This window comes from Meles meles, chromosome 17 (assembly GCF_922984935.1).
Source record: "Meles meles chromosome 17, mMelMel3.1 paternal haplotype, whole genome shotgun sequence".
Lineage (NCBI taxonomy): Eukaryota > Metazoa > Chordata > Mammalia > Carnivora > Mustelidae > Meles > Meles meles.
The window spans coordinates 40,430,518-40,454,683 of record NC_060082.1 but is presented as its reverse complement, the minus strand read 5'-3'; the positions used below and the strand labels follow the sequence as shown (position 1 = coordinate 40,454,683).

At 48.8% G+C, this 24,166-nt stretch overlaps 1 protein-coding gene and 1 pseudogene across 1 annotated transcript in view; one reads left to right on the top strand and one right to left on the bottom strand.

Moving 5' to 3' along the window:
- LOC123927611 overlaps positions 1 to 23,337 on the bottom strand; it is an 88,810-nt pseudogene extending 65,473 nt beyond the window's left edge.
- Positions 22,663 to 24,166, top strand: part of ITPKB (inositol-trisphosphate 3-kinase B) — an 87,782-nt gene continuing 86,278 nt past the window's right edge. The window contains exon 1 of the mRNA XM_045982815.1: positions 22,663 to 22,917. The gene's annotated coding sequence lies outside the window, so the exon portion shown is untranslated. The remainder of the gene's footprint in view (positions 22,918 to 24,166) is intronic.

Below are 24,166 nucleotides of genomic sequence, written 5' to 3'. Positions count from 1 at the left end.
AAATCCATTGGTTGGAAGACCAGAAAAAAACATCTGCTGTCCCTGCTCCCAAACAATAAACGAACTTCCTCGCACAAAAAGGGGACTGCAAACACAAACACACTCTTCTGGAGAAACTCTCGGAGGACGTCTCCTGCCCTGCCGGAGCCTCCAAGCTGATGGTGCTGGGCTGTGGTGACAGATGGGGACCCACGTCATCTGGGTGCTCCCCGCCGAGCTGCAGGCCACCGCGGAAGACAGTCCCCAGGCCGTGCTCTCTCTGCCCCGAACACGTGTGCACACACAGCGCAGCACGTCCAACAACACACCGACGCTTGTCACTGGGCTCTGGAGCTCAGGACTGACGTGGTGGGATCTGTAACCCTAAACATCCCTCGTGTTGACTGACAATGGTCAGGCCCCAGAGAAAGGCCTCTCCACTCCTCTCGCCCTGTATTTTTTTTTTTTTTAAAGATTTTATTTATTTATTTGACAGACAGAGATCACAAGTAGGCAGAGAGGCAGGCAGAGAGAGAGGAGGAAGCAGGCTCCCTGCGGAGCAGAGAGCCCGATGCGGGGCTCGATCCCAGGACCCTGAGATCATGACCTGAGCCGAAGGCAGCAGCTTAATCCACTGAGCCACCCAGGCGCCCCTTCGCCCTGTATTTTCAAAACACATGGTGACTGCGTCTGAATGCCACGGGCTTGTGGGCTGGGTCACAGCCAACCCTGGGGACAGATCTGAGCCGTGGAAGACTGTGGGTCAGACACAAATGAGTTAAGGGGCTCAGCCCTCTTCCCGGCATGGGTGGGATGCGCTTGCGAGCGGAGAAGCAGCATGTGTTGGGAGGACCCCCACGGACCATGGCCTCCCTGGCATGGCCCTGGAGGCAGTGTTGGCCACAGCTACGTGACCCAGCCGTGGAACACTCTGCAGCATTAAACGACTCGTAAATCCATACACACAGGCAGTCCTCATGACTTGCAGGGTTCAGGTTCTGTAAAATCCCCACAAGCACTGAGTGAGCGACACTGAATGCTGTTCCTACAGGAAAAACAGGGTCCGATTCCTGTGCACCTCTGCTCACAGTGTCTTTGTCAGCCGGTGAGTACGTAACCTTGTTTTACGTGTGTCTCTGTATACAGACCCCTCATTCAATACATGCTTGTTTCACGGACGTTGAACTTGTGCCTGAACGAAGTGTATCGAACACACCCCTTTCCTCTGCAGGTATCTCATAGCCTTCTGGGCTCGGGATCACCGGACGGCAGACTGCCCTGCGCTTGGGGGTCACTTCTGACCACAAAGCCGCCCCAGAAAAACACAGAGATTGATAAACGTGGACCTAAGACAGCACAGGGAGGACACTTGTTTCCCCCACGTGAGAGGTGAAACAAGGAGGCGAGGGCCATCTTGTCCAACCTCAGCTTGGAACGCGTGTTGTCAGGCAAGCAAAGGCTTCCCCACATGGAGTGTGTCTGCAAATCCCCCGGGAAGCACCAAGAATTGATCAGGAGCTTCCAAAAATGGTAGCAGGTGGCTGAATTCCTAAACACAGAATCACAAATAAGGAGGATCCAACGGGTGGGGTCCCCACGGCTGGTGTGAAGTGAGACACTGAACTTTCATAGTATATGAACTAGCAAAAGGTTTTATTTTGATAGAAAGTTGTAATACGATTTAATTAAATTTTCAAGAGTTGATAATTTTATTTTTGCTTAAATGAGTTTAATCAAAACTTTTATATACATGAATTATAATTTATAGTTTGGCATCTACTTTTAATAGGGAAGTTTCAATATTTTATTTTTTCATTTTCTATTTTTTTTAAAAGAGATTTCTTTTTTATTTTATTTATTTAGCTTTTTAAGTAGGCTCCGTGCCCAATGTGGGGCTTCAACTCACGACCCAGAGATGAAGAGTCGCGCACTCTACTGACTGAGTCAGCCAGGCACCCCTAAGTTTAAATATTTTAAAAGACAAACAATTTTTTTTAAAAACATGCCGTTTTAATTTTATGTTTTCTTTATACTATTGTGAAAACATTAAAATTCTGTGTTCTTCGAATGTAATTGCTCTTATGATGAACTCTTTAGATCATTACTGTTTGGAAAACAAATTATGTGAATATCTAATTACAATTATAATGAATAATGTTGCTAAAATGAAGACAATAAAAACAATTTATATGGAGGGGTGCCTGGGTGGCTTAGTTGGTTAAGGGTCCGACTCTCAGTTCCAGCTCAGGTCATGATCTCAGGGTCGTGAGATCGAGCCCCACATTGGGCTCCGAGCTCAGCAGGGAGTCTGCTTGACATTCTCTCTTTCTCCCTCTGCCTTGGTCATGCCCCACCCTCTCTCTCTAAAATAAATAAATAAAAATCTTTTAAAAATACCATTTACATAGATAAATACTATGATAATATGCGATTTATGTGTGTCTTTATTTTGTTACTTGTCTGGAAACTGCCAGCCCATCACCAAACACCAGGTATATCCTACAATAATTAAATTTAGAAGTCTTTGATATCCTGCTGACTTGTGGTCACGTAAAAATAATAGCTTTACACATCTTAAAATGTTGTTGCTATAAAAATGAGTCTATCAGTACAGGAGGGTGGAACGTGACTCCTCTAGGAGTTCACTGGTGTTATTTATCGCTTCTCGCGATTTACACGCACCGCACGTGGGATTCCATTTGTGCTACCATCTGGGGCCCACACGCATCAGGTGAGGGCCTGTTCCTATGGAGACTGAGGGTTTTGGGGTGTTTGGGTATCTACATCCAAGGAAAGCAGCAGACGACCCGGCAGACATGTTGATATGCAGGAAATGCCCAATGACCTGCTAAATGTCATCTCAGTGCTGGGAAAAGCCACCCCAGCAGGTTGCTGGTAGAGGCAGTGGAAGGGTTCAGAATATGTGATGGCCATGGTGGGGGCAGGAGATGAGGCTCAGGGAGGCTGGTGGAGACGGAGGGTCGTCTGCCCTGCTGATCCAGACATCAGCTGAATGCCCTCCGCCGTCCTGCTCTGGAGGAAATGCCATGGACCTCTCTCTAATGGGACCTCGCCCAGGTCCTGGTCCCAGTGCTCCCCCACTCTATGCTACGGAGCTGTGTCCTGGGGCTCCCACCTCTGACTGTCGCAGAGCCAAGGCCCCTCCAGAGCATGTCTACAAGGAACCAGGCATGCTGCATGGAGGCTGCCTGCCCAGGGATGCAGGCTTGAAGCCCGGGCCACGGCACCTCCAAGGAAAGCTTCGGGTGTGTGGAGCCTTGGGGAGCACAAAAAGTGACCCGGGCTCGGCTTCCAGCTTCTAGTTTCTGTACTAACCAGCTGTGCGACCTTGGACGATTGCTTTAACCTCTATGGGCCTCTACTTCCTCATCTGGAAAACAAAAGCATAGTCCTGGGTGATTGTCCGGGTCCCTCTGGCTTTGTAACTCCACCGCGGATCTGCCACCGGGATTCCTTCTGTGTGTCTTGGACTGGGTCCAGTGTCAGGATGACTTACTCTAATAGGCAGTTGTTCTTTTGTTTGTTGGCCTCGGGGGGAGCTCAGATATTTTATGATGTTATGGGCAGCAGAGGTGACTGGCAGCCAGTACCCTCTGCCTCTGGGCCCGTGTGGCTGGCCCCGGCCCAGCCTCTCCGGTGGAGGTCATCTCAGCCTCATTCTGCGGTCCGACTCGCTACCTTCTGGGAAGTGCCCACAAGATAATGGATCCCTTTGACAGCTCCGAGTCTGCTGGACGACAATAGGCAGCCCTTGGCTTCTCTAATGAGGTTTGGTTTGTAACTTTTTTAAACCATGACTCATCTGTATTCACTTATTCTATAAATATTTAAATGGGAGTTAATAATTCCTACCTCACAGTACGGCTGGGAAGAGTAAGCAGTTCATATAGAACTATGGGTGGTGCCTGACAAGAAAATGAACTTGAGCTGTTGAGCACCTGCTGCTTGCCAGGCACGCGCTAGATGCTGGAATGCCAAAAGGAGGAAAGCCAAACGATGCGGAGTGGACGGAAAGGAGACAGACATGCGCATGAGAGTACAGTCTGGGAGATAATATAATACAGGCAGAGGAGCAGTTATGGGGGTGTAGACAGAGAGATGCTGATCCCTTCTAGGGAAGGAGAGAAGGTTGGAAGGTCTGGTGGACATCCATGGCTCCCCTACACCCAGGATCGCGTCGCTTCCATTAGGCAGGTAGGGCTGATCCCAGATGAGGGCAGGTGACCCATTTACAGCCAATCAGAATATCCACATCCCTGATGACAATCACTGGGGTCAGGGCTGAGCAGATGGCACACATGGGGACAATCAGAAAGCTACTGAGGACTTTTATCAAACCTCCCAGAAAAGCATTCATTCTCTCTCAGTCTAGGATCATGAGTTTTAAGGAAAATGCATGCTTGGCGCTCCTAGTGACTATCTTTAACTGTAAGTTGAGAGAAACTGAACCTATGTCAGAGAAAAAGCTGGGACGGAAGGAGAGAGACAGACAAAAACAAAAACAAAAACCAGAGAGAGAGGGGGGGGGGGGGAATCATGGCATTCTAAAACCCTGGATCAAGCTATACCTGAAGCTACAGCCAATAAAGCACTCCTTTGCCTAAACTACATTACATTGGATTTCAGATACTCGCAATAATCAGCTTTGGCCAATATAGAACATTTCTGGCTGATCTTAAGTACAGAAAATTTTAAAGAAGAGGGAATGCTTGGGCTGAAATTTGAAGAACTCGCAGGGTTTCAGCAGATAAAGAAGTAGCATTAATGCTTGGGATGCAGGCACAAGTCATCATTCTCAGGAATTCTTGGGATTTTCCCAAAATCATATTCCATATTTTTACAACACTTTATTTACTCATTTTTAAATGTTACTGAGTGACGTAATAACAAACTGGGTCATGTTTCTGTGGTAGGGTTATAATCCATGCTTCAGAAGCTGGCTGTTTTAAAAAAGATATGATAATAAATGTACAATTTATTTTTGTTAAGAGGAAATATACAGTGCTTGTAGATTACATATTTCAATAACAAAAAAATCTCTGCCCAAGTAGATGTTTGTAGTAGAGAACATTGAAAGGAGGGATGGTGCATAGAAAATAAATACCAAACACAAGTCATTTAAAAAGAGAAAGCATTCAGTGCCTTTAGGAATAGGTTCCATCTCCGTTTCACGACACGCATTCCTGAGGCAGAAAAAGACCTTTCACTTTTTGCTGCTGCTGGATGAACCACTGGTCTAGGCTCCATCCACGATGTTCACTTCCTGTCTGATGATGAAAGCATTGTGCCTCCTCACAACAATGTAAGTTTTGCCTTTGGAATCAATATTGCTTTGGCAAGGTCAGACGTTAGACCATCAGTGGCTTTCACGGCCACATCACCCTCTCTTTCTGCTTGCTTTCCTTCTGGGGTCCAGCTGGGCGGGCAGGTGCTCAGCAGGGTCGTTCCACTCTGGCTGGTGGGAGGGCCAGCTACTCACAGCCCTGCTCCACCTCGGAGGTCTCTGGGTGGCTTTTAGCCCATGGTGGTCACGCCCTGCCAGGTCCTCCCCCTAAGGTCCACCCTCTGTCCAAGACCCTGCTCGGCCAGAGGGCCGGGCACCTCGACTCCTGGGTAGCAGGGTCCTCCTCCTCTCCTCATCCCTGCCCTATGAGTTCCATGGTCCCCAGCAGCCCTGAGCTCTGAGCTTCCTCCAACCCAGCTCAGCAAGACCCCCTGTCTCTGCATCTCCTTGCTGGGGCTCAGAGGATGTCCCCAGGAGAAGGAACCCCGGGGGAACATGGGGTCACCCGTGTGCGTCCCAGCTCTCCAGGACCTCACCCCCATGTCGCTGGTGGTCCAGTTCCTGGGAACAGGTGTCTTATCCGCTTGCCCACTGTTATAATTGTTTAAGTTGACCACTGTTTCTAGACCTGTCCCTCCGACATGGCCAGATAAGAAAGCTCATCCGTGGTTTACAGTAGAAAATTACAACTGTTGTTTTTAACGCACAGTCCAGGTTTAAAGCATGGATGTTCTGTTGGGTCACCATAATTCCATCCCTTTCTTTTCTTTTTAACAACTCTACATTTAAATGGATTCGATATTCTCCCTAAGTCTTCTTACAGTGATCTCCCTGTTCTCAAGTTCTTCATTTCATTCATTCCCCTACAGGTTTGATTTTATAACAAGCAGGGGTTTTTTGTTTGGTTTTGTTTTGTTTTTCAGGAAGACCTAAGGGTGCCGCATTCCCTGAGCCCTTTGCAAACACCTGCTCCAGCCATCATTCCTCGATCACACTTTCTTTATGGTGCTCTATTTTTTTTTCTTAGTGCTTTCCCTAGGTGATTAAAAAAAAAAACTTCAAAAATGTTTAGAATGTTGTTCCCTTTATTCTCCGGAAATATTGACACCTGCAAAAGTATGCATACTGTATAGATCGTAAGTCATCACAATACAACACAAAACTCGTTACCCAGCGGGTCCCTGGCGCATTGCTAGGACTGGTGAAGCTCTCCTTGCGCTCCTCCCAGTGGTAACTTCCCACCCCAGTTCCCCCAGGATATCGCAGCCCTAGTTCTTTTGAGATTTACCATGAAATTTCCTCCAGGGATACACCACCTAATTTTGTTTGCTTTTTAACATGCTGAATGTGGCCCGTTTTTGAGATTTGGTGACATCGATGTGTGTGGCTGTGGTTCCTTTGTCATCCCTGCCCCAAATCCAGTGTATGAATTTGGAAAAAGCTGCAATGTTCTTACCCATTCCGCTGAGAGTTGGATTGTTTCTGGATTTTTCCTATCACGAGCAGTGCTGTTATGAACATTCTTGTGCCTGACTTCCAGCATGATTGCAATCATTTTTGTAGAATATATAAAACAGCCAAGCGTGAAATCCGTAGGATTGCAGCCGAGGTGCACATTCAGGTTTGCAAGCTAATGCCAGATAGTTAGAGGTCAAACAAGCCAATGACCACGGATGGCCTTCCCCCCCCCCCGCTCGGTCCGCCTCTCCAGCTCCCAGCCTGGAATGTCGCTGCGTGTGGGAGGGGAGTCCCCTCAGCTGTTGCTCCCCTGGGGTGGTTTGCTTTTTCTGTGAAGATGCTTGAAAATTTTGTTTTTAAGATTTTATTTATTTATTTGACACAGATTTTATTTCTTTATTTGACAAAGAGAGAGAGAGCACAAGCAGGGGCGGGGACAGTGGGAGAAGCAGGCTCCCTGCTCAGCAGGGAGCCAGACGCAGGACTCGATCCCGGGACCCTGGGACCAAGACCTGAGCCAAAGGCAACCGCTGGATGGACTGAATCACCCAGGCATCCCGAAGAATTTTTTCTTTATCACCAAAGTCCACTAATTTCTGCCTTACATTTTCTTGGAACATGGTTTATCCCGCTCATTTGTATACACAGCCCTTCCTTTCAAGGACATTCACCTGACTGCAGTTTGAACACACCTTTGTCCTGCGTGTAGGGCTCTCCACTCAGGCCCATCAATTATCCTTCTGCTTAATCCTGTTTTTCTGTCCCACATCGATTTCTTTCTTGTTCTCATTTACATTCACTGTGATGATTGTGAGCTTCTCCCGGACATCATAATTCAAATGTCAACAGTATCTCTTCTGTTCTTATTTTCAGTTGATACTTTAATTCTGTATCCAGAAATGATATTTTAATCCTATAATGACCTTGTCCTTTATTTGTTGCCTTAAATCTGAAATCTCCCTTCTCCTCTCCTCCTGTTGTTTCCCTCCTCATCTTTGAGTCCCAGTTTCACTGGATTCCTGTGCTCATTGAGCTGTAGAGCAGAAAGAAATGCCTGTCTTCTGGAATTTTCTTCTGATGCTTCAGTTATGATGTCTGCTCACAGAGAGCCTGGCCTTTGCCGGCTGCATCCCCCCTTTCCCTCCGTGGCCTACTTTCATAGCTGTGCTGCTTTCCCCTCCCATGTGCACCCCGCTCAGGAAGGCGCATTCACTGGTTTAATTGGCTCTGATGGAGGGCGGGTGACTTCTTGACTCTTCCCTCTTGCAGCTGAGGTCAGTTTGGTTTTTTCTCTCTGCATCATTGCAGGGTTTCAGGGGGCCTGGGGGGAACAGGAAGCTCAGAGGGCAGAGTGTTGTCCTAGAAAGCTGAGGTCTGCCCTCTCCGTGACTTTGGAGATGTGTCAGGATTTACCCCTCTGGGTTGCTGCAGGTTTCGACTGGTTGCCCTGGAGCCTTCACTGTGGTCCGAATCAGCCCCACTCTGCATTCCCTGCATTTTACCCCTTTCTTCCCGTACCTACTACCTCTCAGTCCACAGAGAAAATGCATATAAATACCTACATGAAATGCATTTAAACACCTACATGCTCGGCTTCTCAGGGCTTTGGGGTGCTCATCAGAATCCATGAGAATCCTCAGGACCTAGATTCTGTGCCACAGTTTCCAGGGGAGGAGGGACTTGGCTAGGAGCCAAGCCACCCACCTCACCACCACCAGCCCAAGAGAGGAGGTGAGTGGTGGGGGTGGGGGGGGGGATGTTTTCTCTATTCCATCCAGCGTCTTGTTTCTTGTCTTGGTTAACTGTGATGTTTATTGTACTAGCTGTCCCTCATTCCTTATTTGATTGCCATTGATGACTTTTTTTTTTTTTTTTGGCTTACTCTTTGGGCCATTTTTGACGTATTCGCAGAACAAAGTCCACAAGAAAGTTCCAGTCTGCCATCACATTCAGAAGTCCTTTATCTGTGGCATGTTTTCTGGCTACATCACAAAAACTCCACAGGGGCCAGACTTCTGTTTGGTTCATTTTTGTCCCCAAGTCCTCAAACAGTGCTTGGCATATAGTAGGTGCTCAATAAATATTTGTAGGAGAGATGGATGGATGGATAGAAAAGTAAAGAAATCAATTAGGAGGCGGTCACCGTGGGTTTATGCAAGGATGATGTGAGCCTGACTGATGGCAGCAGAGATGGGGGGTGGATTCGACATACCCTGGAAGCCAGGGTGGGGTGAGGCGGTGTTGGGGAGGGGGCGCAGAACTGAGCATGTATCCCAGGTGGGGGAGGGGGAGTGAATAAGAGGCACAATCCATTCGTCAAGGTAAACTGAAGACCCTAGGGTTTCTAGCTTGGATGAACAAGTGGTGTCATTAGGTTCTTCATTGAGAGAAGGAGCAGAAGATGCTGGGTTCACCTTGAACTTGCCGGGTCTGATATCACTGGATGACCTTGGTCACAGGACTGACGTTCAGGAAAGAACAGTGCTGGACAGAATCTGGGGTGTCATCAGCTAGGGTGAAGGTGGACGCACGGGGGTTAGATAAGAGAGTGGGGCAGGGGAATGAACCACGTACCTGCATTAAAATGAGGGAGGGATCAGAGGTAAAGAAATCAGATTCCATGAAGTTCCAGCTCCCAGAAAATGTTTCCAGACAGAAAAAATAACTATGCAGATGTGTGCCCCATTCGTGCCCCATTTGACTTCCTCCAGGCCCACCTTCTTCTCTATTACCCCACTATTCGCCCCTCACAAGTGTTTGCAAAGTAAAGAAAGAAAATGCAGATTCAGATCATCTCAAAAATGTGAAACCACTGCCTTTAGCAACAGGAATGGTTCGATTCTTTTTGCACTCACTCAAGGGCACAGTATGAGTCACTTGAGGTTCTGAAAACTCAGCAGGAACTAGGCATTTTAATACTAGAGGCAGACAACAGCAGGCAGGAAATGCTGAGTGTCCGGGGAGGGAAGATCCCAGGAAGGCTTACACTTCACCCTCTGGAATCAGTGACGTCAACACACGTGGTGACCCCAGTGGAGTCAGCTGTCTCCTGGCTTGGGACTCAGACTTCCCGGGACCTCCCAGCCTACCACCCCCAGCCCTGCCCCACCCCCTCGGTCCTACAGCCTGGGACTTATTTCAGCGTTGACTTGATGACTTCATCCTGAGTTCGAGTCCCATCTCTGCGGGCGATGTGCAAAGCCACATGACCTGGGCCTCCCAGGCAGGACATCATCACGGGAATGAGACACTGGGGATTTAGGGCCAAGCGGAGTTGCCCTGGACTCCAAGGGGCTTTTGTTACTGAATTGCCCGAGCAGATCTGAACCAGGAAGCATTCCTCCAGGAGGCAGGTAGGCGTTCCTGTTTTATGAAGTCTTTTTTTTTTTTAATTTACATTTTATTTATTTATTTGAGAGAGAACAAGTGTACACAGAGTGAGAGGGAGAAGCAGGCTCCCTACTGAGCAGGGAGTCCAACGCTGGGCTCGATCCCAGGACCCCAAGATCATGACCTGAGCCAAAGGCAGCTGCTTCACTGACTGAGCCACCCAGACACCCCTGTTTTATGAATCCTTATCCTTCAGTCAGCTAGCCAAGGCTTCAGAGTTGATTGTCACGAAAATTACAATTATAATCGCTAATCACAGGAAGGCTACTTACTACTGAATTAATACCAATTTTTCTATAGCTAATAATCATTCTTTTTTATGCACTTATAATACTCGGGGATAGACTAACTTTGATGCGTGATCTCACCTACCCATCATGACGAGTCCTGAAGGACACATTGTCATCTTCATTTTATTTCTGAGGAAACGTGTTCATGCATTTATTACTTCAGTAAAATGCATCTCTTGCCAGCTGTCAGTTAAAAAGGGGAGGAAAGGGGCGTCTGGGGGGCTCAGTCATTAAGCGTCTGCCTTGAGCTCAGGTCGTCATCTCAGGGTTCTGGGATCGAGTCCTGTGTCAGGCTCCAAGCTCTATGGGGAAGTCTGCTTCTCCCTCTCCCTCCCTCTCTGCTTGTGCTCTCTCTCCCATTCTCTCAAATAAATAAATAACACCTTAAAAAAAAAACCAAACCTTTATCGAGGTATCATAGACACAAGAAGCCTATCAGGCACATGCACAGGATCGTGACACAGAGGTAGGGCCATGGAGAGCCTCGGCGGTGACGGGGCAGGTGGCCTTGGTGGCCGAGTCCCGCTCTGGGGTGTGGCAGGACAAGCTATGTCCATTGTGTGTTGTGTGGTGCTAGACTGTTCCTCAGGGCAGTTTGGGTCTGGGAGCCTCCCTCTTTCCTGCCGCACTGCCCGAACCTGGTGGACTGGTGCTACTCATGGTTTAATGAGCTCGCCAAGGCCCTGTACCGTTTTATCCTGGCTTTAGGCTCATGCGAGCAAAACTCACAGTTTCTGTGGCTGGCTGTGAAGAGTCCTGTCCAGCACAAGGCTGTGCCCTGTGATGCTGGGCTGCAAGGAGTCCCAGCCCCCACAGCGGGGTTGGGGGTGGGGACATGCAGCGACGCTTGGGGAAAGCTGGGACAGGGAGCTTCTGGGGAAGCAGTGGCCGCACAAAACCCTAGCTTGCTCACCATCAACCTTTCCCACCATGGCAGCCTTGCTGTTGGGTGTGATGCCAGAGCCTTGGTCCCAGCCCGCCACGGCAGGGCTCACTTTGTGCGTGACCCTGAACAAGGCCTGAAGTCCACCTTGCTCTGCACCATGGGCCTCGGCTACAACGAGGCCTGAGTTACTGGCGGAGTTCCACGGGGTGAGGCCCAGGCTACCTTCTTCTCTGTCTGCCCTCGAGAGCCTACAGGGTAAGCAGTTGTACCCCGGCTTTGCCAGTGAGGCTGCTGGTGATGCTCAGACGAGCTACCACACTTCCAAACAGCCCCAGCTGTAACTGGCAGGGCAGGAGTTCAAGTCTGTGTCCACCACAGACTTTGAAACCCAAGGACCTCATAAGTAATAGGAATAAAAAGATGAAGAGGAAAAGTCGAGCTCTTCAGCCTCTCATAGGACCATAGTGATAACCTCGTATGGGAGCCCCTGCCCAGGAAAGCAACCCCATAACCACTGGATTGATACAGATAAACTCAGATCTCACAGACCTCCCCCCCGCCCAGAAGTCCCCTATCTGATTTTTCCCGGGTGATTCTGAGACGGTGTAAGATCTGTCTAAGTCCGTAGAGAGAGACACTGCTAAGCCTGCTGGTGGTCACCCCCTGTGTGGTCCCCTCTCCTGGGGCATGGGTGGGACCTGGGTCTTGCTTCTCAGCCAGACCAGAGCAGAGCAGGTGGCCATCCCTCCTGGGACAGTCTTAGCAGACAAGTTCTTTGATGAAGCAAGGGGCCAAGCTGAGGACAGATCTCAGATCCCTGTTGTTTTAAGCCCCTCATGTCTGGTGGCTTGTTATGGCGATGGACAATCAGCTGCCAGCCGCTGAGATCCAGGCGTGGTGTCCCTGGGGCGTTCGGAGTGCCTGCCCAGCAGGAACACAGGTGCCCTGGAGAACAGGCCTCTGACTCTCCCCATCCAATGCGTCCCCCACACTGCCTCAGAGAGATCGTTCTGAAACTCTGATTCACTTGTGTCGCTCTCCTCTTTAGTCTTGTGGGTGACTCCCTATCATTTTAAATAAAAATCCAAACTGTGTCCCCCTGCTAAGTTCAGCCAAACTGCTACACCAGGCTCTTCGGGACGTTGCTGCTGACCCCTCCCACCCTGTGCTCCAGCCCCTCCCACCCGCCACCCTCCCAGCTGCTCCCCTGGTTCAGAGCGCTTGCGCCCCAGGTGACCCTGCCCAGAAGAGGGTCTCTCTTCTTTGCCTGGTGAGTTCCTACCCATCCTCTAGAGCCCCTTCTCCTGAAGCCCTCCCACCTCCTCCCTGAGCCCCAGGGCAGCCTGCCACTGCGCTCTCTTGGGGCCTTGAATGCCAGGCACACCACGGGTCACACTGAATTATAATCATTGTTAAGCTCAGCCCCTTTCTAGGCTGAGTTCTCTCTGTAGAACTTGATATACTTGTCTCCTTCTTCATGTCCTTTTCTTCGCCGCTCTTTCTGCCTGGAAAACGCGGCTTGATGAGTAAACGCAGGGCATTACTAACGATATCCAAGGCTGAAGGGAGGCTCCCGCGGGTCCAAGGGCGCGGGCACATAGGACCAGCTCTGCAGATGCGCGAGGCGTGAGGGCAGGGAGGTCAGCAATCACCGGAGATAGAATCTCACGTTGCTGATACTGTCCCTTCACGGGGAGGGACAGGCCGGGGACCCGAGACTTCCTCTTTCTGCTAGAGAGAGCCACCTGCTCTGTGCTAGAACATCACAGAGTGACCTCTCCTGAGACTTTGTTCTTAAAGACCCAACATACGAACTGCGCTTCCTTCCTGTCCCTAAAACATTAAATGATGTGACGGGCTTGACTCAAAGTTGAGCCTTCCGGCTCTCCTGGGATTGCCGACTGTGACCGCTCAGACTCAAGCCTTGGTATCCACAGACTCAAACCACAGAAAAAAACGGCTTCTCAATTTCATGGAAGGGGCCATAGGGTCAGCTCAGTCGGTGGAGCATGTGACTCCTGCACGTGGGGTCATGAGTTCGAGCCCCAGGTTGAGTACAGTTGACTTAAAAATAAAATTGTAAAAAAAATGTTTTTTTCTCACCCCTTATTTTTGTTCCAGGTGGAGAGGGGGACACAGATGTCACCCAAATCCAGTTACCCAGAGAAGGAGGCAGGGAAGGATGTAGATACTGTTCCTGACCCTGTCCCCGTTTAAGCTTACAGGAAGACCAGCCTTAAGTCACAGACGGCCCGGCATGTGGGGTGGGGGGATCCCTGGAGAATGGACGTGTGCAGCGAAAACCATGCAGCCAACCTCTCAACCACGAGTGACTCGATTTCAGTTTAACGGAGCTGTTGACACCACGTTTCCACACGAGGGTTGGGCTTGGCCATGTTCACATTTAGATACGAAAAGCAGGAGAACATCTTTTCAATCTCTCTTATCAGTTCATGGTTGATTCCAGACTATGAAAAAAAATGTATGTACATAAAAATCACTGGTTCAGATAATGGCTGATCCATGGCTTTTGGGGTCTCCGGGCTTGGAGAACTGCGCAGAAATCTGTTATCCGAGTGGTTGAGGAGTCAGTTTGAAAGGAGAGCACTGTTTCAGTGTCTACACGGGGACGGAGGACACCTTTCGTTATCTTGTGTGTTTCCAGTCAGCATGTTGGCCCCTTCTCAGCCCCAGTCTGAACATCCGGATTTAGGAGACTTAAAAAATCCTTTGCTTGTTCCCCTTGCCTGAGTTGCAGATATCAATCATTCAAGAAATACTTATCGGGGCACCTGGGGGGCTCAGTCGGTTACTCTCCTTCCTTCAGCTAAGGTCATGATCTCAGGGTCCTGGGATCAAGTTCCACATTGGGATCTCGGCTCACTGGGAAGTCTGCTTCTCCTTCTCCCTCTGCCTCTCCCCCTCCTTGTGCACGCTCTCTCTCTCTCTCTCTCTGTCAGATGAGTAAATAAAATCTTTAAAAGAAGAGAAAAAGAAATATTTATCAGCCTTCTTTACATCGGGCACTGCAGATGCAAATTGGGGTAAGACTTTATTATTCCCTGCCTCCAAGGGAAGGAGACAAAAAGTGGTAAATTCCAACAGAGCACGTAATGAGGAGGGGGTGTTTAGTAAACGTAAGAAGAAGGAATGAACGAAGAATATGCATTATAGGGGGAAACCCCAGTACTATGTGTGTGCTCTGGAAGACACAAGCTAGGACTGCGGGTGTTACAATAAAATCTTTCTTCCTGGCTCCTGGGTGGCTCAGTCAGTTAAACATTGACTCTTGATATCAGGTTGTGATCTCAGGGTCGTGAGATTGAGCCCCATGTCAGGCAGGCTCTGTGTTCGGCATGGAGTCCGCGTGAGATTCTCTCCCCCTGTGCCTGTCCCACCACCTGTGCTCACTCATGTGCTCTCTCTTAAAAAAAAAGAAAAGAAAGTCTTTCTTCTTCATGTCAACCTAGAAGCATAACATTTGCCATTTGCCTTTTGCCCTTCCAGATTCAGTCATGGATTGGTAGTGGCAAAGGGCAGCAAGACTCTGGGTGTATGCATTTAAAATAAATAATGCCAAGGTTTGCCTGGGTGGCTCAGTTATTAAGTGTCTACCTTCGGCTCAGTCATGATCCCCGGGTCCTGGGATGGAGTCCCGCAGCGGGATCTCTGCTAGGCAGGGATCCTACTTCTCCTCCTTCTGCTGCTCCCCCTGCTTGTGCTCTCTGTCTCTCTGTGTCAAATAAATAAATAAAATATTTTTAAAAATAATAAGGTCATCTTTTTAAACATAGTATTTTTTTAAACACCAAGGACTTACTCGTGAATAAAATACTGATGTGTAAGGCAAGGTACTAAGTGGCTAAGAGAAGGGTTGTTCACAGAAACACCCCATCTGCAGCTCACATAATCTGGGGCAGACACAGAGCCTGCCAGCCTCCTGGGAATGGGATCTGGGAGGCCCCCTGCAAGTCAGGTGACACTCTGCCTCTCCCGGCCCATGGCTGCTCCAGCTGCTGTGGGTTTTCTTGTGGGGACATGACTGTTCCGTGTATGTCTGTGCTCACCCAGACACCCTTTGCTCATTCCTGGTCCTTCCATCTCAACTCCCGTTTATAAGGCCGATCTCTTGATCTTTCTGCTGGGTTCTTAGAGTAAGGACTCCCAAGTCCCAGGAGAGCCCCCATGTTTTCAAGCCTGGCCATCAGCCAGCCTGTGGCTTGCTGTCGGTGGGACCCCTGTGCACCCCAGCCTAATAAGCGAGAAGCCCAGAGTGGCCCTTTGATACCAGCATTTCTAACTAGGGAGCAGGGCAGACGGACCCACTTGGAAGGGCCTGCGGGCCGTGAACAGACATCTCTTGTGTTGTTTTATGAGTGTGGGCATAGCCATCTGGATGTCATCAGACTTCAGAGTTTTGGAAGTTAGAGCAGAGAGAAAATGCTCAGAGGGCCCCCAGAGCCCCCCACCTGGTGACAGGGATAAGAGTGGTGTTGACATAGGAAGGGAGGTCTCTGAGTGCAGAGGAAGCTCATTGTAGAACCAGCGTTTTATTGGATCCCTGCACGCGTTAGACAGATTCTTAGATCCACTAAGTCTTGGATCTTTCTTGGTACGAGATGCTAAGGGGTTGAGCACTACTTTTTAAGAAAGCGTATCTTCTGGAGCGCTTACCCGTGCATTGCTCTTGGATCCTCATAAGAACACTGTGCATTGGGTGTTATAATCCTTGCCATGTACAGAACTCCAAACCAGGGCTCAGAAAGTTTCTGGTACTTGCCTCAGGACACACAGCAGTGGTATATGGGGGAGCCTATAAGAACCTCAGATCTAACAGAGCTGCCTTCCTCACCTCTCCTTGGCAGCAACACCCAGGAGGGCACAGCCAGCTCTTAATGGTCTCAGGGTTCTCCCCCTGGGCTGGGGGCAGGGAGGGGCCTCACCACACCATCCCTAGGAGCCCACGGGACTGATGCAGAGCTCACACTCAACAGGCCAGTACATGAAGGTACGGATGAATTATTGGCTGCTTTACCCAGATCAAGGGGAAGGTGAGGGAAAAGTAAAGACGTTTCCAGAGGGCCGGGCGGGCTGAAAGGCGATATGAGGACCCTTCCTTGTGTGTGGCCTTGGTCACGTTCAGACTGTGGTGGATGGGAGAAGGTGTGGTGACCTCTCTTAGGGACACAACTCGGCCGCAGCCATGCCTTGGGCTAATGGGCTTTTGGGAACTTTGGAACTAAGATTTCAAGCAAGGAGTACAGGTAAAGGGAAGACCCTTCTCCTGCCTGTTCCCACCAGCCAAGCTCCATGGTGGACAGGCCTTGGGCTGCTTTCCTGGTGGTGCTGATTCCTTGGTTTTGTTTGTTTGGTTGGTTCGTTTTGTTGGGTTTTTGGGTTTTTTTGCACAATTATTTGATTGCTTGATTCATCTATTGTTTTGATTTGATAAACATATATAGATCGACTCTGTGTGAGGCTAAAACCTAAGGCTGGAGAGATACATAGATTGGGGCCCTTTCCTTGAAGAGCTCACTGTCTGGAAGGGAACAAAGGTGGGGAGATGAAGATTATCACACAGTGCATCAGATAGTTTTACAGAGTTACAGATGATGGGAAAGTGGAACGCAGAGTTAGCCCATAAAATTTTATGAGAGCATCACTGAATGAAGCATTTAACATTTTACCCACTAAGAACATTTTGTGCCTGACACTGTGCTTGGTACTAAAATAGGGCCCATAACAGCCAAATGGAGGGCTGTACCTATCTGCAGCTATGTTTTTTAAGAACCATACTGGTCGAATTGTAATTCACATGCCATCAAGTGCACACGTTCAACGCTGTAGGATCTGATAGTTTTCACTTGTGAAATCACCCCCACCACCAACATGGTGAACTTGGCATCACCTCCCAAAGTTTCCTTGTGCCCCTCTGCCTTCCCCATCTCCCAATCTGCTTTCCATCACTATAGATTTGCCGGTGTTTTCTAGAATTTTCTACAGACGGAATTGTACAGAGGTGCTCCATTTTGTCTAGCTTCTTTTACTCACGTGACCCTGTTGAGACTCATCCATGCTGTGTGTCTGTCGATGGCTGGTTTCTTTCTGTTGATAAGTAGGATTCCCCGCATAGAGGTACCACAGTCTGTTCATCCATTCACGTGTTGATGGACATTTGGGCTGTTTCTCACTTTTTGGCCAATCCAAATAAAGCTGTTGTGAATATTTGTGTACAAACCTTTATATGTCTGTATTCTTTTTTTTTTTTTAAGATTTTATTTTTAAGTAATTTCTGCACCCAGTGTGGGGCTTCAACTTACAACCCCAAGATGGGGAGTTGCACACTCTACTGACTGAGCCAGCCAGGGGCCCCTGGACATATGCTTTCATTTCTCTAGAGTAAATACCTAGGAGTGAAATAGTATCTGTTTAGCTTTTTTATTTTTTTTTTTAAGATTTTATTTATTTTGATAGAGAAAAAGCGCACATGCACACAGGCAAGTTGGGAAAGGAACAGAGGCAGAGAGAGAGAGAGAGAGAGACTGACTCTCAAGCTGACTCTTGCTGAGCTCAGAGCCAGACTTGGGGCTTGATCTCACAACCCCAAGATCATGACCTGAGCTAAAATCAAGAGTTGGATGCTTAACCGACTGAGCCTCCCAGGTCTCTCTGTATGTTTAGCTTTTGAAGAAACTGTCCATCTGTGTTCCAAAGTGGCGATGTCATTGATATTCCCATTAGCAGCATATGAGAACTCACTTCCCCTACATCATAACCAGATACATTTTTCAAATAGGTGTGTAAGGATATTTCGTTGTGGTTTAAATCACATTTCCCTGCTGACTACTGATGCTGAGTATCTTTTCAATGCATATTTGCCACTTTCATATGCCCTTAAAGAAAGTGTCAGCCCAAATTTCTGCCCATTTTTTACCTTCTCTGATTATTGAGTTTTAAGAGTTCTTTATATATTCTACATACTACACCTTTAATCAAAAGTGCACACTTTGCAGGGCATTGTGGGTGGCTCCATCAGTTGCGCAGCTGACTCTCTATTTCAGCTCAGGTCATGATCTCAGGGTCCTGGGTTGGGGCCCTTGAGTGGAGGTTGGAGACTCTCCGCGAAGTCTGCTTAGGGATTCTCTCTCCCTCTACCTCTTTCCCTGTTTGTTCTCTTTCTCTCTCTCAAATAAATAAACAAATCTTAAAATATACACTTTGCATATATTGTCTCCCACTCTGTAGCTTGTCTTTTCGTTGGTTTCAGAAGAACATCTAATTTTAATGTAGTCCAACCTGTCAGCTTTTTTTTTTTTTAAGGAACATGTTTTGATGTCATATCCAAGACATATTTGTTCAACTAAGGTCCCAAAGATTTTCTCTTATGTTTCCTTATAAAAGTTTTATGGTTTTAGGTTTTACACTTAGACCTGTGAGTCAATTTGAGTCAATTTCTGTAGATGATACAAGATATGGATTGAATCTCATAGAGATATCCAGTTGTTACAGCACTATTTGTCAAAAGATTCCTTTCTCCACTTTTGTGTACCTGTATCAAAAACCAATCCTCCCTATACATATCCGTCTATTTCTGGACTGTGTATTCTGTCACGTTTATCTATTTGTCTAACTTTATGCCAATACCATGCTGTCTTGGTAATTACAGCTTTATAGTAATTCCTGAAATCTGAAAGTGGAAGTCCTTTCACTCTGGTTTTTTCCAAAGCTGTTCCAGTGAATCCAGATCCTTCGTATTTCCCTCTGAAACCTAAAATCAGCTTGTCAGTTTCTACAACAATTAAAAAAAATCCTCTGGAATGATATTGATCAGGATTGTACTGATTCTGCAGACTAATTTGGGGAAAACTGACATCGTAACAATACCGAGTCTTTGGCTGATGCACGCAGGGTATCTTTCCATTTGAATTTCATCAGTGGTATTCTGTAGATTTCATTCTACTGTCTTACACCCCTACTCTTATGGTGACACCTGTGTATTTCATAGTTCCTGAAGCTATTATAAATATTATTCTTTTAAATTTTGATTTCTGATCATTCATAGCTAATCTATAGACCTACAATTGATTTTGACCTATTGATCTTATATCCCGCAACCTGGCTGTTATTGGGTGAATTATATGCCCTCAAAATTTATGTGTTGAAATTAATGCATCCCGGCATGCCTGGGTGGCGCAGTCGGTTAAGCAACTGCCTTCAGCTCAGGTCATGATCCCAGGATCCTGGGGTCGAGCCCCATGTCAGGCTTCCTGCTCAGAGGAGAGCCTGCTTCTCCCTTTCCCTCTGCCTGCCGGTCTGCCTCCTTGTGCTATCTCTCTGTCAAATAAATAAATGAAATTTTTAAAAAATGTGTTGACCTTCTAATTCCTAGTACCTCAGAATGTCTCTGTATTTGGAGGTAGGGTCTTTAAAGAGGTAATTTAGTTAAAATTGAGTGGGCCCTAATCCAATATGACTGGCAGCCTCATCAGAAGTGGAGAGTGGGACATGGACACACAGAGAGGATGGCCAAGGATGGAGGCCTCAGAAGAAGCCAGACTTGCCACCACCCTCATTCAGACTTCTTGCTTCCAGGATTGTGAACCAGTACATTTCTTTGTTTATACCACTCGGGCCCTGGTACTTTGTTACCACAGCCCCAGAAAACCAATACACTTGCTAACCTCACCTAAAGCTTTGGGGTGGACTCCATAGGATTTTCTGCATAGACAATCGTTATGAACTGTACCTAGAATATTGCTTCTTTCTTTCCAATCTGAAGCCTTTTATTTCTGTTTCTCATCTAACTGCTCTGAAGAGGGCTCCCAGTACCGTACTGAATAGGAGCGGCAAGCATGGACACCCTTACCTGCTCCTGGTCCTATGAAGCCAGTTCAGCCTTTCGCCACTAAGTATATGCTAGCTGTAGGTTTTTGTCATAGATGCCCTTTGTCAAACTGATGAAATTGCCTTTCTGTTCTTAGTTTCATGGCTATGATTTTTAAAATTCCATTTCTGGTGCTCACTTCGGCAGCGCATATACTAAAATTCCATTTCTGTACCCCTGAAACAAATAATACATTGTATGTTAATAAAATAAATAAATAAATAAATAAAACAAATAAGTAAGAATGCAAATAAATAAATAAATAAAATTCCATTTCAAACGTGGGAAGATGGAAACCCCAGACAGCTAGGCAAACTTTCCCTAACGATATCTACAATGGTGGGTCTTTAGTACAGAATATGGAGAAATTAGTCACAAGCACGGATGCTAGATCCCGACTGCACAGGTTTGAACTCAAGCCTTTGCAACTTGCCAGCTATGGGATTTGGCGGGGGGTGGGGGTGGGATGAGATTACTGTGCCTTACTTCCTTCAGGTGTAAAATAAGGATAATCATAGTATCTAGCTCATAGGGTTGTTCTGAAGATTACAATGTGAACAGTGCGTGACTTCTAAGACTTGCTGTATGTTTTTTTTCTCCCCTACGTTCATTTAAAATCGTGGAAGACAACCAGATTCTGCTGTGGGAAGCAAGCCAGCCATGCTGACTTCCAGATACGCGTTTTGCTCCATCTTTTCCCCAGTCCCTCATGCTCTTGGTAGCACAGTTAGAATTTTGGACCGGAAGAATTGTTGTTTGGCTCTACCTCCAGCCCAAAGCAGGAATTCCTTCTGCGTGCCACCTCTGACCAGCTGTTGGCTCCCTCTCAAGCAAAAATTCTTCAGGCTAATTGTAGGTCCTGGAAGCCCGAATTTCTCAGTTCTGGGAAAGACTGATGATATCTAGCGGTGAGGTGACAGTGAGATTTCCCAGGGACTGGGAAGCTAAATTTCCACGTTCACAGTGCGCACTGCTTGGTCCTCCTGTTGCTTCCACCATGACACTGGACATGGTGTTTGCTTCTTGTAGAATAGTCAGGAACCAAGCCCATAGAATGGGTCTCCTGGGAACTAGCAGATCCTTTAGGAACTAGCCACTATGGAACCAAATTAGGGTCAAGGGTTGGCCTGGCACCACTGCCTTAGCAACTGCCCAGATCCCAAGTCAACACCTGAATACAGTCTAGGTTCCTTTTATTTAGCCCAGCTGTGGGTGGGAGAGTAACAAGGCTCCATACTTTCATGGCGTATTTGGAAAAAAATTAGAAAGGACTCGAAGCGTCTGATTCCCAGAAGCTCTTAGCTAAAATATCTCTTGGTTTCAGATTTGACACGAGTCTTTCCCTGATTGAGCTGCAGGCTGTTTTGCTCACTGGAACGGTATTGTTCCATAAACAGGCAAGAGAGGCATTTGCTACAAACAAAGTCAAAGTTTCCATCTAAATTTTAGCTAATAGAAATATAAGGACCAATTCGGGTTCTAGATTTTTAAATCTCCTGAGCCTGGCAGCTGTGTTTTCCCTCTTTGTACTAAATGCTGTGGTTTAGGATTTAGGGAATTATGAAAAACACACCAGTGGCACCAGAGCTCAAATGGGCTGGGCTTCCCCACCTGGGATTCCTGACTGATGCACCTATCTCCCCCCCCCCCTTTTTTTTTTTTTTTTTGCTGATGGCTCTCAAAACTGATCCAGCTAGAAGAGACTGAGCAAAGCGTCTCAGGCTTTCTTAGCTTCGGGACTATCCTTTTTCTTAAAATAACTGAGCATTACATGCAAAACTATGTCAGCGTCCCATTTGCTGTGCACCTTTAGTAAAAGAGAAGCCTGCAAAGTCCAGGCATGTTTCTACGACTAGTAATTGCTCTGCAAAACCATCAACAGCTCACAGCCCAACAATCTTCCAAAATACTATGTGATGCATATTTAAAATCTGCAGAGTTGGGGGGGTGCCCACAAACTACCTTTTTTGAATTTGCATATGTGTGAGAACACACATCACATTGATATCGGATTTGAGCTAGTCTTCAATGCTAAAAACGTCCCTACGATTTGCTTTGTCTAAATGCACACTCAAAACTTTATTAAAAACATTTTTCAAAAATAAGCAAGACATCAGCAAGGCTCGGGGAAAGGGTGGAAAATGGATCGTATATCTTTTAACCCGCAGAAGTCAAAAGGCTTTTTTTTGTTGTTGTTAGCTAACAATGGAAACTTTTTTTTTTTTTTAAGTGTTTCCCTTTCTCGGTCTTGCCAAGCAATAGAAAAAAAAAAAAAGAAAGAAAGAAAAGAAAAACTTGTTCCGCTGAGTTCAACCCCAGACGGGCTCACAACTTCCTTCCTGCTTTCCTCCCCCAAGCCCCCGCCTTTCTCCCTCCTCCCGCCTCCCTACTCCCCACCCCACCCCACCCCACCCCCCATTTTTTTTTTTTTTTTTTTTAAATCGCACATTGAACAAACACTGAAGTAGCCAGAGCAGACACTGACAGGGGTAGTGTCTGCACGGCGCTGAAGGGCGTGCGGGGCCGGCCGGCGGAGCCTCCGCGCGATCGCCGGCCCCAGCCCGGGAGCTCTCCCCCAGCGTTCGCGCTCCCCTTTTTTGTCTTCCAGAGCTCGCTGGGGAGGTCGATCCTGAGCTTTTTCACTTTTCAAGCCATCTTGTTCTTACGAGGTCTGCGTCCCTGGGCCATATAGTCTGCTTGGGTCCGGGCAGCTGAGAAATTGCAGGTAAGTTTGGCGGCTTTTTTACTGCTCTCGCCTCCAAGCCCTCCCTCCCCTCCCCTGCCGCGGAGCCAACCTGGGCGTTCCGGGTTCTAGAAAGACGCAGAGGTGGGAAGCGGGGAAGCGGACGGAGTGTGAGCCGGGAGGGCGGCGGGAGCCGAGGCGTGGGGAGGGGAGGAGGGACGGGTTCGGGGCGTCCCACCGGCTCGCCTTCCGGGCCGCCGGCCCCGCCGCCTTCCGTGCGAGCGCCGGGCGTCCCCGGCTCGGGCGGCAAAGCCGCTGGCCTGGCGCCGGGCGAGGCTGCCTAGGATGCGGACAAGCCCGGCCCTCGGCCGCAGCGCCCGGCGTTCGGAGCGCGGGCCGGGGCGGGGTGCCGAGCCGGGCGGCAGGCGCGCGGGCCCCCTGGTGCCTCAGAGGCATCCGCATCTTCGGGCACAGGGGGTGCGGAGGCTTGGCTCCCCGTACGCGCTCACACACACACACACGCCTCCGCGGGGGGCGACGACAGGGCGACGAATACTGGTTCCGGTACAGGGGACGTGCAGCGCCTCGGCTCCGGGCGCGCGCAGGCGCGCCCACACTCACAAAACACACTTGTTTGGGGACAGGCGACAAGGCCAGTGCTGAAAAATCCCTCGGCTGCGGCCCCGCCGCGCGCCCAGGCCTCGGTAGGCCAAGGGACCCACCCCGAGCTCGGGACGGGGAGGTAAACGGCCGGCGCGCAGGCGTCCTCCCGCAGCCCCGCGCAGGTAGCGGCTGGGGAGGCAGGTCCCGCTCAGGTTTCCCCCGCCAGGGTCCCTGAGACCAGAGAGGGTGGAGCGGCAGATGCTGCGCCTCAGGGGCGGGCTGCCCTTCCTCCCCTTTAGAGCAGGGTTTGCTCGGCCGGAGCAGACTCGCAGACGGTGGATGCGGTGTCCGCACCCTCGGGGACATCCGAGTCAGCCGCGCCCGCACGCAGCACACTTAGGAACCAAGTAGCCGTACGTGGGCCCCCGCCCGCCGCGTGGCTTTAAGAGGAGTCTTAGATTTTGGACTCTGCAGGGACCTCCAAGCGCATCACACCCTGGGGGTGAGGGGTGGGAGCGCACACGGGAAACGCACACCCGCCGCTGCGCTGGTGTCCGCGCCGAGCAGCGTACTCCGGTCCTGAGAGGTCCAGTGGCCCCGGACCCCCGACAGACCCGGCGTCCGCGAGCGGGCCGCCCCGCCCCTACTCCCGCCACTCCCCCCCACCCCCGGCACCCCTCCTCGACCG